This window comes from Sminthopsis crassicaudata, chromosome 5 (assembly GCF_048593235.1).
Source record: "Sminthopsis crassicaudata isolate SCR6 chromosome 5, ASM4859323v1, whole genome shotgun sequence".
Taxonomy (NCBI): domain Eukaryota; kingdom Metazoa; phylum Chordata; class Mammalia; order Dasyuromorphia; family Dasyuridae; genus Sminthopsis; species Sminthopsis crassicaudata.
Genome location: NC_133621.1, coordinates 68,859,079 through 68,873,640, shown reverse-complemented (window position 1 = coordinate 68,873,640; position 14,562 = coordinate 68,859,079). Strand labels below are relative to the sequence as shown.

Sequence of the window (14,562 nt, the reverse complement as noted above, 5' to 3'; positions counted from 1 at the left end):
ACCCGTCCAGCACGCTGCAGACAGGGGACACTAACAGCTTGCCATAAAGGGAAATTTGCTTGGATTTGTTCTCTCCAGACTCTCATTTTTTATGTGGTGATGTCTGGAAGCAGAGATCAATGTTTGACCTTCATTCTCGAAAAGGATCATGACGTCAGGGAGGTGATGTCATGACATGCAAGAGAATTGAATTTAAGTGAGGGCTGTGTCTGGAAGCAGAGCCTCCTGAGGGGCTGGTCACAGGGGGCCAACTGAGGGCCCCTCCTAAGAGCTGCATTCACAGGCCCTTCCTCCTCTCCCTATCTGCTCCTTTTCCTCCAAGTCCACAGTCTCATTTTGTCTTACTCTCCCCAGGACCTTGGATGTATTAACCAAATGTCCATGTGGTTACCTTGGATAGAATGCGAGTTCTTTCAGAGTTGGGGCTGGTTTACGGTCTAAGACAGCCCGCAAGATCTAGTGTCTAAAGGCATGTATGGAGGCAAGAAGACACTCTTAGAATTATGGGACCCTGGTAAATCACTTAAGTGCTCTGGTCCTCTGTTTTCTCATCTGTAAAATGGGGCTCATTGCATCTGTCATTCTATGTGTGTGTGTTTGTAAAGCTACAAAAATGTCTCAAAAAACCACGAGTTACTGCTATTATCATTGAATCAGAAAAAGATTCATCTGTCATGTACTGGTTTTATTTATCTTATTCACAACAACTTAAACCAGGACAGCAGGAAAATCCCTGACTATCTGACTTGCTAGCTTAACAGGAATCAGCAGTGGAATTTGAATACTCTGTAACTTTGGGCAAATCACTTCAATTGTCTCAGCCTCAGTCTTCTCATCTGTAAAATGGAAATAATAATAACACATATCTGATAGTATAGTTGCAAGCAGAAGTCAGCAACAGAATTAGAATCCCATCTCGGATACTTTATTATCTGTGTAACTTTGGGCAAATCACGTCAATTGTCTCAGCCTCAGTCTTCTCATCTGTAAAATGAAAATAATAACAACACACATCTTACAGTATAGTTGTGATAATATATACAAGTCGAGATGACATATATAAAGTACTTTTCAAACCTTAATAATGCTATAATTATCATTAATCTCTTGTGGGTTTTGTTGCTGTTATTTACATCTGAACCACATCCAACCTTTTCCCTTTTCACCATCAGGAATCGTCGGTGGGGAGGGGCAGTACCACCTACTTGCTCTACCTGGATGACTTTAGGGAGAAAAAGGAGGAGTATGTATGTGGGTAACACCCAGGTTTTATTTAGTTCCATCTGGGAGTCATCCCTTTCTGTCTCACTTAGTCACTCCCCTTCCAGCTGCTGGAAGCTGCAGGGACCTAGCAGGGCCCAGGTGATTGCCCCAATTCATCACACTATAAGCACAGCTCTGATTGTAGCTGATGATTGCTGGCTGGACTGGACTGAGAGAGGACTGTTCTATTAGGACGGGAATGGGATGATTGAGGGGCTTGAAGGCAGCTGTGGGGGAGAAAAGAGAGCCCTGGGCTAGCTGTCAATCAGCCTTGCCTGACCCAGCATCGAGTGGCTGAGCATCTAATAAACATAGTTGGAAAAACAGCTTCACGAAATGTGCCTTGAAGAAAATGTGTCCCTTTGTCAGGTTCCCACCCAACCTGGCTCAATTGTTTTTGCTGGGCTGCCCTTCCAGCAGCAAGACCCAGACTCAGTTCACACTGGGCAGCCTTTCACAGGAGGGAGGCCGCTCCATCATTTCTCAAACTCACTGAAAAGGAAAAAAAAAAGAGAAACAAATAGACTCATCCTCATGCATATCTCTTCCCCTCAAGGCTCAGGGCTCTCGCCTGGACTTCAAAGAAAACTGACTTGGAGAACTGACTGGAAGGAAAATCCTACAACAAGAACATTAGACTTGACCAGCATAAGTAATGGTAAGAAACTGGCCCGGGACTATGTGGTCTGAATAATCTTCAACCTGCCTCCCCTTAGCACTTAATAACCATGGTTAAATTTTCCATGCAAAGTACAATTTTTTTTAAAAAATCTCAAAAAATGTCTCCTTAAACAATGTTTTTAATTAGATTCCTAGTTTTCTTCTTTTCTTTATTAGGCAAGCTCTACACTCGGGCTGACATTAGAATGTTCTTAGAAATAAACAGTTTCCATAAAAGCAAAATTTCTTCATAAGATCATTACGATAATGTTATGTGGGAAATACAATAGCACCTATGGGAATTTGATGCTGTCAGGAGTCTATTTCAGTAAGAACTGAGGCATATTCTGCACTGTCTCCATTTGCTGCTACTTCTTGGGAAACAAGGGGATAGCTCTAAACCATTCCCATTGATTAAAATCAAAAGTATTTTCTCCAACAAATAAATAAATCATATTTTTTTTAGAGACTTTCCCTTAACATCAGGATTTCCCCTGTGGTGTGTGGATTGGTTGAACCCAACACTGAACCTTTTGTCATCCCCCCAGTGGAAGATCACTGGGGAAGGCATGCTATTCCCTCTTAAGAAATGGGATTCATTTGTGTGATTTGGGGGGAGGTAGGAAGAGAGTTTTGTTAAAATGAGATTCCCTTTGCAAAACAGGAGAGCAAAATCCATGCTAGTCAGGATTCTCCTGCTGTCCTGATTTCCTGAAGAGTAACTCTTCAAAGAAGGCTGTTATTCTGACAAAGGCCCACAGCTGAGACCCCCAAATATATTTATTATGCAGGTCTTCCTGGTGGCCCAGATCTTTTCCCTATCTCCCTTAATGACTCATGTGCAATATAACATTTTAGTGTGAATGTAAGCATTTTAATATGAAAAGGATTGATTTTTGCCACTGACATAGGATTCCAATGATTGGAAACAATGTATTGATTTCTTTTTTAATTAAAGCCATCTTCCCACTCATAATGGAAGGTCCTGCCCTTTGTGAAATTCCTGTCTAAAGTACTTGGATGATGTCTACTTACAGCCCCCCAATGGATAGCCCCCATAAATGGGAAAGAGAAAGGATCCCCCTAATAAGGGCAGAAATGATTCTTTCATCCTTCATGGTTAAAGAGGCTTTTAGCTTTGATCATAGGTAACTGATAAAAAAAAAGCTGGGTGAAAATGAAATCTCCTGCCTGTTTTGAGGAGACAGTAGATTTACCCTTTCCCCAAGAGTAACAGATTACACCATATTCATGTTCTCAGAGATACCTTCATCCTCAATCTGTGCTTTGTACTTGCTAAGAAAAGGCTCTATGAACTGCCACGGAAGAGAATGATATAAAGATTAATTTGAGTTAGCAGGCAAGGTCAAAGTCTTATTCTGTCCAGGTGTTCTACTACTCTCACAACAGCTGTATTCTGAGTATTCTGATCCTCAACATCCACAATGCAAAGTCAATGTTGGCAATTCCAGACATCCACAAAATCCCTACTTAAGGGGTTCCTAATATGGGCCTGTGAACTTTAATATTCTGATAACCATTGTTGTTCAGTTGTTTTTCAGCCACATCCAACTCTCCGGGACCCCATGTAGAGCTCTCCTAACAAAGAATTTTTTTTTTGCCATTTCCTTCTCCAGCTCATTTTACAGATGAAGAAACTGAGGTAAATAGGATTAAATGACTTGCCCAGATTACATAGCTAGTGCCTGAGACCAGACTCATCAGGAAGATCAGTTTTTCCAACTCTATGCTCAATACTCTATCCACTGTACCATCAACTACCCCTCTGATAACTGTGAGTCAATATAACTGGTTTCCTTTGTAACCCTACGCATTTGATTTAAAAATATCATTCCTCCGAGGGGGTCCACAGACTTCATGGGACTATCAAATGTCACAAGCCTGTCCACGACACACACACAAAAATGTTAAAAGGCCTTGCCCCATTCCATGGCCTCATTCTTAAAGGTGACCCTGGCTTCTTTCAAATTACTCCAGCAGAGTATAAGCTTATAACAGCAAGATCTGCCAAACGGGGCTCCCTGCCAAGGGGGAGGCTATCTAAGTGCAAAGAGGTCCATTGACAATGGTCTGGTCACTAAGTGATGAATTATTTGGCCAAAGCAACTCATGAAATAAAGAAATGGACAAAGTGGTACCCAGGCTTATGTAGTCCCCTTCTTTTTCAATAATGACAGTGCAAAATGCAAGAAAAACCCTATTTTCTTAGAGAGTACTAAGAAAAAAAAGTTTTTAGATACTCTATGACCATTTTTAGCTATTGGTGCTCCCAATTGAGATGCTTGTTTAATGAGCAATGAGTAGAAATTCTAATGGAGGAACTAAATTATATCAATGCTGGCATTCTTTATACAAATGAAATCAGTAAATAAAAGGAAGTTGCAGCAGAAAATTCCTGGGTTGGGTGGTTATCAGATAAAGAAACACATTTTCTTCAAATAAAAAGAAGGATGACTTATAGTTTTCCCTTGGAAAGCAAATAAGGGTAGAGTTAGGTTTAGCCTGCATCCAATGGTATTGTTTTATGGAATGGGGTCATCTTACATTGTAATACTTATTATGAGCACTTATAAATAGTAAAAAAAAAAAGGAAAAAAAAAACTTCATTGAACTACATCAATGCCAAGGTCAAAATGTGATTAATGCCAATAACATCACAAGGGGATGATTTGTTCAATAAGGAAATGATAGATAGAAAATTGAAGAGAGAATTGAAATCTCTGAAGGAGAAATGAATGTGTTCCAAGAATTATAAATAGGAGTTCACAGAAATTCATGGGGAAAAGATCATCCAATAAGCTCAGAAAAAGAAAAAAAAAAAAAAGATTGGTTATGGTTGATGACTCCTTGTTGAAGGGACCTGAGGCATCTATTTGTGGATTCCACAATAGGAGTAAAGAGATCTTTCTTGAACATTCTCTTTCATTACATTCTTTCCTAAGTAAGTTAAAAATCACACTAAAGTCCCTAAAAGATGCAACAGCCAAAGCTGGCTTTATTTGCTCATCCTCTGATTATTAATATTAGGTGAGGGGTAAAATAGGGCAAAGTGTGCTTGACAAGTGTGTTTGTCACTGTCATGTCCAGATAAAGGAGGAATGCCTTCTTTACTGTGAGATGACATTGAGCTGATTGCATCAAACCCCCAAACACTGCAAAAGCTCTTAAATGATATCCACCATCTCTCAAGAGGTCAGTCTAAGTCAGGAGGATCTGAGTTCAAATCTGGCCTCAAACTCTTAACACATCCTGGCTGTGTGACCCTGGGCAAGTCACTTAATCCCAAATGTCTCAGGAAAAAAAAGATTTCAGTCTAACTCATCCCATGGGAGAAACATCAATTACACAAAGAAAAATTGTTGTTGATGATATGCTACATAATGGAACAGATGGCCCTTAGAGCTAGAGTATCAGTTCACATGTCTTAGATAATGTATGTATATAAACACACCTCCATACATGTATATATAGATATGGGTCTATATACCTATGTGTATATATACATATGCATGTATATACATATCCTTGAATGATTGGGAGGGAGGTATTTCTTCAGCAAAAATAAGGAAGCCAGGAGAAGCAGATTATTGGAGATGATGATTATTTTCCATTTTGGATGTATTGAATTGGAGATTTGCAGCAGTCAGATGGCGATAACCAGTGGGCAGCTAATGATTCTTGATGAGATTTTAAGAGACAGATTGGGACTAGATATATAGATTTGGGGGCAATCTATGTAGTGATTTTAAGCCCAAGAGACCTGATGAGATCTTCATGAAAATGAGATCATTGTGTAAATAGAGGTGGGCCCATGAAAGAACCCTAAAGAATATTCACAATTAGGGAATAATAGATAATAATTCATCAAAGGAAGATAATTAGATTTAGTTGGTAAAAGCAGTAAAAAGTGCCACTGAAATGAAGGAAGCAGAGAGATTTGGGACGGGGTAATGATCAATAAGAACAAAAGTTACTTGGCTGAAAGTCTCAAAAAAAAAAAAAAAGTTATGAGCCACCATAAAGTCAGTAAAAAACTTCAGGAAGGGTGTGAGTAGGTTATAGCATTATATCAATAAACAATTATATGCAAAAATGGTACAAAATGTCATCAAGTAGACCTGACTAGAAGATGGGAGGAAAATAATCACATACGAAGAATGAAGAAGAGAAGATGGACCATCCTTGTGCTCTATTGATACCCCCATAATATTAAGAGATCTCGAGAACGGCCACCTGCATGTTGGGAGAAGCACTGAGAAGGAAAGATTTAAGAGCAGAAGTAGCATGATGAGAAAATATAAGTGGGCTGTGGTTTCCACCATTGTAAAACTTTCCTGTATAAAAGAAATCATAGATCCATCAAAGTAACCATAACATGTACTAAAAAATCCCCCAAAGCCAGAAGAGTCCCAAGGCTGGTTCTGGTGACTGACTGTATATTTGCTGTCAGGATAGCCTAACTAGGTCTAGAAAAGTTCATTAGCAGGTTGGCTATAGGTGACATAGATAACAATCAAAGACCATTTACTAAATTAGAAAGTTGTTAAAGGAGAATTGGAATCTATATGAATTACCATTCTGAGGAAATAGCAGATCTCTGAAGGATGAAGACTATACATACGTACCTATTTACATCCATATGTAATACACACACATGAATCAGATGAACCATCTCTGTGCATGTAGGACAGTAATTCAGTTCGATTTCAGAAAGTAGAACACAATGTCGGCTTTCTGAATGTGATTTTAGGTGTGCGGAAAGGATCCATTCCCTGGATTCAAAACACCTTTCCACGGATGTACAGAATTCCACCATGAGAGCTTATTGCTGTGACTTAAATCTGGTGTAAACTATTTCCTAGTCAAGAGAACAAGCATTTTTTTAAAGTCCTTACTATGTGCCAGGACTACACTAAACACTAGAGAAATCCTCATCAAAGGGTTTCCATTCTAAAGGAGGAAATAACAACTGTGTACAAATCATGTAGATAAGATAAATTAGAGATAGGGACAAGAATTAAGGATGTGAGTCTTATCAATCATTTACATGTTATTGGGATTTAATTTATCAACTCATTTCAAATGTGTTTTTTATGCCTAGGAGTAAGGAAAAGAGATTATTGGGCACCTTGGATTAAGAACATTGAACCCCTGAGCTACAGGAAGACTTGGAAGATATGAAAGAAAGTAAAATGACCATCCTGGTGATGGGATGTGTGACAGTGGGGGAGAGAGGAGAAATGCTCAGAAGACCAATTTCAATGGTTTTGTATTTTTCTCTTGGCTCAGTCTTGTCTGGTATTTTGATTTTATGAGCTGACTCATAGATGCTGGGAAAATCAATTCTGTCCCCGGGTTTCTTTGCCTCCTATATAGTAAAACATGAGGTTTAGTGAGACTTGGTTTAAAAAAAAAAAAATTAATGGGCTTGCTATTATCCCAGGGTGTATCCTGGAGGAGAGAGAAAAGAAGGGAGGCCGTTGCAAATTCAACTGCACTTGACAGTAGGGCAGAATTTGGGAATGTGTGTGTGTACTCATATATACACACATTTGTATGTGTAATATGTGCGCAGTATGCATATCTATATACTTGTATCCATATATGTACATGTATATATGCACATGTATATACTATATATATATATATATATATATATATATATATATATATATATATATATATATGCACATGCACATTCCCTCTGAGGAATTACAATCTGAATGGAATGGAACTGAAGCTAGTGTTAGAACCACTATTATAGTCTGGGAGCTACAATCTGGCTAAGGAAGAAACTGGACTGGGAAAGATAAAAGGAAAATGAAAAATGGAAATATTCAGGTGAGGGACTTTTCCACTGAGCTTTGTTTGAATTGCAAAGCATGAACCTTTGGTATTTTCCTGCCTTTTTAACTATGCTTGGTGAGTTCTACACTCCAACTTGGAATTCCCTTGTTCTCTAGCCAAAGGTAATACAAGATAGAGTGCGATATCAGACTCTTTCAGGAAACAGTACCCTCTTCATGTGGCTGTATTACAAAAGAACCGAAAAAGCAACTTGTGATATCGTAGATTCCTAGCCTTCCTTTTCATTTGAAGCAGTCTCTGGTTTGTTTTAGCCTGATGTCTGGAAATAGCCTCACCTCTAAACATAGAGAAAATTAGTTTCTTGTTTCAATGTTTGGGCTATAAAAGTTTGTTTTTTGATTATGGCAGTGAAAGTTTTCCCTAGGAGAACAATTTAGGCCTTTGTTATAATGTAAAGAGCACGAGATATGAAGTCAGATGAACTTGGTTCTATTAACTCCTTTGCTTAATAGTCATGAAGTCATTGGTTGTTATTTCACATTGGGCGTCCATTTCTTTGGAGGAAAAAGATTCCCTGGTCTCATTTTTGCCTAGATTTTTTTCCCCAACCACAACATATCTTCCCTTTTTTTTATCTATTGTGGGCAGAGTACCCTATAGTATTCTGTGCAAAATGAAAATTTTTAATAAGACATAGTCCGGTTCTAATGATTAAAAAACAAAAACAACAACAACACAGGTCTCAGAGTAGTAAATTAGGGAATCAACAAAACAGAGTGTTCTGTGAGACTTGCATTATCAACCAGAGAATCAAGGAAAGTTTTGTGACAGAGGTGGCATTTGAATTGGGTTTCAAAAGAGCAGGAGACTTTGGCCATAGAAAAAGATGGTAAACAAAAATAGAGAGCTAACATTTGGTTTATGACCCATTCAGAAGAGAAGAGTTACATTTGTTTGTCCTTAGTGAAGAGTTTTTACGTGGAGAGCAGAAATAAACGTCAAGATGAGAGAAGTCGGGCAGTACCACAATGTTGAGGACCTTGGACATCTGGCAAATGAGTCTAAAGTTTGTTCAGTGCTAAGGAGGGAGAAGCGATATGACTAAAATTGTGTATAAGAAAGATGATTATGAAAGATGTTAGATTGAGTGAGAGTAGAGCTGGGAATACCTGTTAGGAATCTATTGTAATAATCCAGGAAGGTGATGATAGGGTTTTGTACTGGGGAATGAAGAGAGACTGTAGAGTTGAAACCATTAGAATTTGCTTCTGATAGAAGATTCCTCCAGGTTTATCAATTGATAAAGGATAAATAACATAATACAGGCTTGCCTGATAATCCAGAGGCCTAGGGTATAATCATCATGGCTCATTTGCTAATTAGCTTTTTGACTTGTTATATGCTTTTTTTTTTTCTTTTTTTTTTTGGAAGCAGTTGCAGTTAAGCAACTTGCTCAGGGTCACATAACTAATAAATGCCTGAGAATGGAATTGAACTTAAGTCCTCCTGACTCCAGGGCCAGTGCTCTAACTCACCACATTTCTTAGCTATCCCATCATGTGATGTTTTTCTGTGCCTAAGTCCTCTCAGATTTTGAATGAAGTAGGCAGCAAAATAATCTATGAGGTCTGTTTCGACTAAAAATTTGTTATTAGACTGATTCTGCATCAAAAAGGAAAAAGATAGAAATATATTTTGGTTTTTAATACGTGCTTCTGAGCTCCCCAATACATGCCGGCCATCAAAATACTCTGAACAGCAGAGAATTGTAGTCCTTTTAAACTATGAAGAAGGAGAATCCTGGTGCCATTCTCTTGGCTAATATTCAAAGTCAGAAAGAGAACAATACCCGTGAAAAGGAAAATATCAGGAACTGAGATTTAGCTTCTGCTTGGGATGCTTTCTGAATTATAGTCTTTCTGCAAATAGTTTCCTCCAGAATGTTATTTTCTTAAAGGACTGATACTATTTGAATACAGAATCAGATCACTAACTACTTAATGGCAAAAATTTGGCATCACAGTCTCCCATCAGTTTCTAGGGGACTGATTTTCAAATGAGAAACATACTCATCACGGAGTGTCTCTGTGTTCAAACTGGAAAGAAACTTAGAGGACATCTAATCCAATACCTTTATATACAAGGGACATAGAGATTAAGTGATTTTTTTCAAGGTCACAAACTCTAGAACCCAATTCTCATAATCGTGTTTTTACCAAATCTTCAAAAACTAACTCCAGGAAGCCAAGAAATAAATGGGGATGGAGACTTTGATTTCCCTTCCCTTACACTACTGCCCTCAGATCTATGAAAATGATGTACAGTTGTAAGACGACATTATTTAGTGACAAACAATAAACTGAATTGATTTAAATGCCATACAAAACTTAAAATTAGTTTTGGTGCTTTCTGGGGAAACTTATTATCTAACCTGAAAAGATAGAAAGCAAGAGTATTAACTCTTGGCTGGTGTTGGCCTGGGAAATCCCCAGTCAGAACATTCATTATAATCAGAAAGAAATAATTGTATGTTTATTCTAAAATGTTTCCCTGAGGCAGTGAAAGGCATAAAAGCATCACTTCAGAATGTGCTATATTAAAAAAAAACAAAAACAAAAACAAAAAAAACTCTTTCTCACCCAATTAATCATATGACTTTGGTCCAGTCATTGAACATATTTCTTCATGAATAAAGGAATTGAATTGGATGAATTTTGCTGTCAATTTTTAAGTTACCTTTGCTTCTAAGAATATTGTATAGGCCCTATGTCCAAAAAGGCCAAAAAATTCACATTCCTTTTTTTAAAACAGTATTTTATTTTTCCAAATAAATGGAAAGATAAGTTTTTAGTATTCTTTTCTTTCTTTTTTGTTTTTTGTTTTTTTTGCTGAGGCAATTGGGGTTAAGTGACTTTCCCAGGATCACAGAGCCAGGAAGTGTTAAGTGTCTGAGGCCAAATTTGAACTCATGTCCTTCTGATGTCAGAGTCGGTGTTCTATCCACTGCCATCTAACTGCTCCCTCAGCATTCATCTTTGCAAAACTTTATGTTCTAAGTTTTTCTCCCTCTCTCTCCCCCATTCCCATCCCCAAGATAGTATGCAATGCAATATAGGTTAAATATGTGGAATTCTTCTAAACATATTTCCATATTCCTCATGCTGCACAAGAAAAAATCAAATTAAAAAGGGAAAAAATCCCACAAGAAAGGAAAAAAACCCAAGCAAACAAAGAATACTAAAAAAGAGGGATAAAAATACTATGCTTTGATCCACATTTGGTCTTTCTCTGGATGCCAATGGTTCTTTCTATTGGACAAGTCTATTGGAATTGCCATGAGTCGGTTCATTGTTGAAAAGAGCCAAGTCTATCCCAACTGATATCTCATAAATTTTGTTGTTACTGGTACGAGTTTTCTTGGTTCTGCTCACTTCATTTAGCAACAGTTCATGTAAGTTTTTCCAGGCTTTTCTGAAATCAGCCTGCTCATCAAAAAAATCTACATCCTTTTGGGAACTACTTTCCCCAGAATGTAATATAAGTGACTGAGTGAGAAATTGGAAACTGGAAAGAGAAAGGACGAGAAAATAAAGAAGGCTGATGGGGATCTGTCTTCATTTTAATTCTATCTTTGCAGACATTGAGAGCTTCCCCAATGTCACATGTTAGGCTCTGATGACCCTGTGAAACCTCCATATTTTGGTACAGGGAACATTAGCTGGAAAATCCTAAGGCCTCAGGAGTCCAGAAGGGAAAGTAAAGGATGACTAGGCAATGATCACCTGTGTGAACAAATTACCAGCCTGATACTTTGTTCTTTTGTACAGGAGTCCAGGCTGGATACCCAATCTTTAGTTCAGAGCAGGAGATAGTTGCTGTGTGGCTTGGTTTGGAAAATGGCTATTGAGCATTTTCTGCTTAAATATCCTTTCCTGCTATTTTTCTCATATTTCTATTTAAAGCAAACTACGCTACCACAATGCATGTCATGTTGGTTGGTCTGCAGGAAAAAAATAGGGTTTCAGAGAAAAGCTACGAACTCTAATTATTAAAAAAAATCCAGAAAGGAATCATTTTTTAAAAGTCATTGCAGGGGCAGCTAGATGGCACAGCAGATAGAGCACGGGCCCTGGAGTCCCATTTCTGTCATTGTGACCCTAGCATACTACAGTATCTTGTACATAATATGTTCTCAATAATTGTTTCTTGACTAATTGACTATTCACAGGTAATGCTTTAGGTCTCTACCAGAGCTCTATGAGAAACAGACCCCTTTCATGGTGGCCTGAAAAGTCTGACCCCTGCCCCAAGTAACATTTTTTTTGTCCTGACATCCGCAGCCTTCCTCCATTTTTCTCAGAGACTCCTAGAATAGGAAGTTACTGTTGTCCCTTTTCAGCAAATCCATCCCCAATCAGAGGGTCTGCAAAATGGGTGGTTTGCTGCCAGATCCCTTCTTTCCAAAGCATTATCCGAGTTTAATGAGTTGAAACTCACAAGTATAATTAGCACGAGGCTTAAGATACTACTCTCTAAACTTAATTGAATTTAATTTACAGCTTGAACAATTACATTTACATGTTCAACCAAATGTTTGTCTTTGTTATCCCTTAAAAGCGTGGGTCCAGCTTATCTAGGGTGACTCAGTGAGGCTAAAGTTCACTTGTAAAGCTCCAGGGCTCTGAGGGATATCTGGCTTTGCAGGGCTTAGAAGGCTTCTTTGTGAAATTCCAGCCTTGTTTGGAAGCCCAAAGCTCTGAAACTTGGTGGGAAATGTTATCAACTTTCTAAATGCACAGCTTTAAGCCTTGAAGGAATGCAGGCAACAGTGCACTGTTGCCTAGCACAGCAACCTGAAGGATCCTGGGGTGATAAGCACTTAACATAATTAAACCACTGGATGCTCTTGAAGAGGAAAGGTGGGCTTTGTTTTAAAATCACCAGCAGTCTTTTTCCCACAACTTCAAGTGGGAGCCATCTTGGTACCTTCCTCTGACCAAGCGTTGTAGCCTGAATGTGCTTAAAAGAGACGGTGTAATTTTATACGTACAACATCTCTCCCTGGAGTATTTTACAGATATAGATGGAAGTATCACATCTCTCTCTCTTTCCCTCCTCCCCGCAGCGAGCTAGTGAGAAAGAAAGCGAGAGAGGAGGCTGCTGAGGACTGGAGAGCTGAGCACTTCCTTTCTGGGCCATTGAACCTGTGAATCTGGAGACCTGTGATCCCTGGGTCTCACCATCACCTCAAAAGACCAGACCGGATCATTTATTACAGCAAGGAGCCAGAGGAAGATGATGTCTCAAGACTGAGCCTGTTATAAATGGGCTGTCCAGTTTCATCTGGGCCTCCTCTCCTGCTTGCAAGCCCTTTCTCATTTGGGAGTATCTCAAATCCCCTTCTTGCCCAGTAAACCACAGCAGCTGTCCCGCGCCAATCAGTAAACAGATAGGTACGATCACCCACGTGCAAGACACTGTGCTGGGAGCCAGGGGTACAAAGAAACCACTGAGATGCATTAACTCCTTTCTAGTTTGCTAGCTGCTTTCCCTGTTAGGCTGCAGATTGTGAGCTATTTCAGACTGACTTTTTGCCTGTCTTTATATCCCAAGCACTCAGCATAGTGCCCGCCTGCACATAGTAGGTGCTTAATGAATGCTTTTTTTATTGACTCTGCCTCTTAGAATCTCTCTTCTCCTTCAAGACTCAACACAAGTATCACTTTATATATCCAATCCAATCCAATCAATATTGTAAGGGCCTACTATGTGCCAGCCCCGTGTTAAGTGCTTGGACATACACATACCTGAGACCTTTTCTGATTCTACCAGATGTAAGTGTCCTCTGGCCTCTCACTTTATTATATATAATCAGAAGACATTTTGTGCATGTATTGCATAGACACATTTACATGCACACAATATAAATATATACATACACATTTACATATACACATATGTGTGTGTGCATTCATGGATACCAGATTAAGATTTTCTGGTCTAGCATATTCATTTCATTTAAAGATGAATAAATTGAAGTTAAGTGACTTGTCTAAGACCATACAGCCGTTGTAGTAAGTGGCAAAATCTTGACAGAAACTTTGAATTCTGAGTCCATTTTTGTGATGATTCTCAAGTAGTAAGAAGAAATGGCATTATTTAGTAGTTAAGCTTTGGGACAAGCAAGGACTCTCCCACTGCAAATACCTCTGCTTGGTACTTCCTGAAATTCCCATTTTACTTATCCCTGTTACAAAGACAATGATCTGAGTGTGACAATGTATGAAGCCATTAACCATTACAATCTATCAAAGACATTTACTAAGCCCTTGTTTTGTGCCAGTAGCTATGCTATGTGATGGAAATACAACTACAAAGATTGAAACAATCCTTACTCTTAAGGGAGCATACCTCTTGACATCTCTGCTCAAACAAATCTATTCTTATCTTTAGTCTCTCCTATGGGTCATAGAAGTTTAGAATTAGAAGGGACTTTTAAAAGTTATATCTAACTTTAGTGGTTTTACATTTGGTATAGAATTCAGGGTGTCCATGAACTTGGATAGAAATAAAATTAGACCTTCATTTCATTATATTTTATTTCTTTTGTAATCCTATGGCTTTTATTTTATGAATTTAAAATGTAATTATGAGGGGGAAGTCCATAACCAGACCATGACTAAAGGTTCCCATGACATGAAAAAGGTCAGCCTCTGATCTAATTCAGTTCAGGAATATCCCCATCCTCACCCCAACATCTCTTAAAGATTTTTGCTTGAAATTTTCAAGGAACAGAAACTCACTATGGTG

General features: G+C 38.5%; 1 long non-coding RNA gene across 1 annotated transcript; it reads left to right on the top strand.

Annotated features, from left to right (window-relative positions):
- Positions 1–1,809: 1,809 nt before the first annotated feature.
- LOC141542573 (uncharacterized) lies at positions 1,810–14,342 on the top strand. The gene is made up of 3 exons (XR_012482207.1): positions 1,810–1,921; positions 7,046–7,158; positions 12,878–14,342. It is a non-coding gene; the product is annotated as an uncharacterized LOC141542573 (long non-coding RNA).
- Positions 14,343–14,562: the final 220 nt, after the last annotated feature.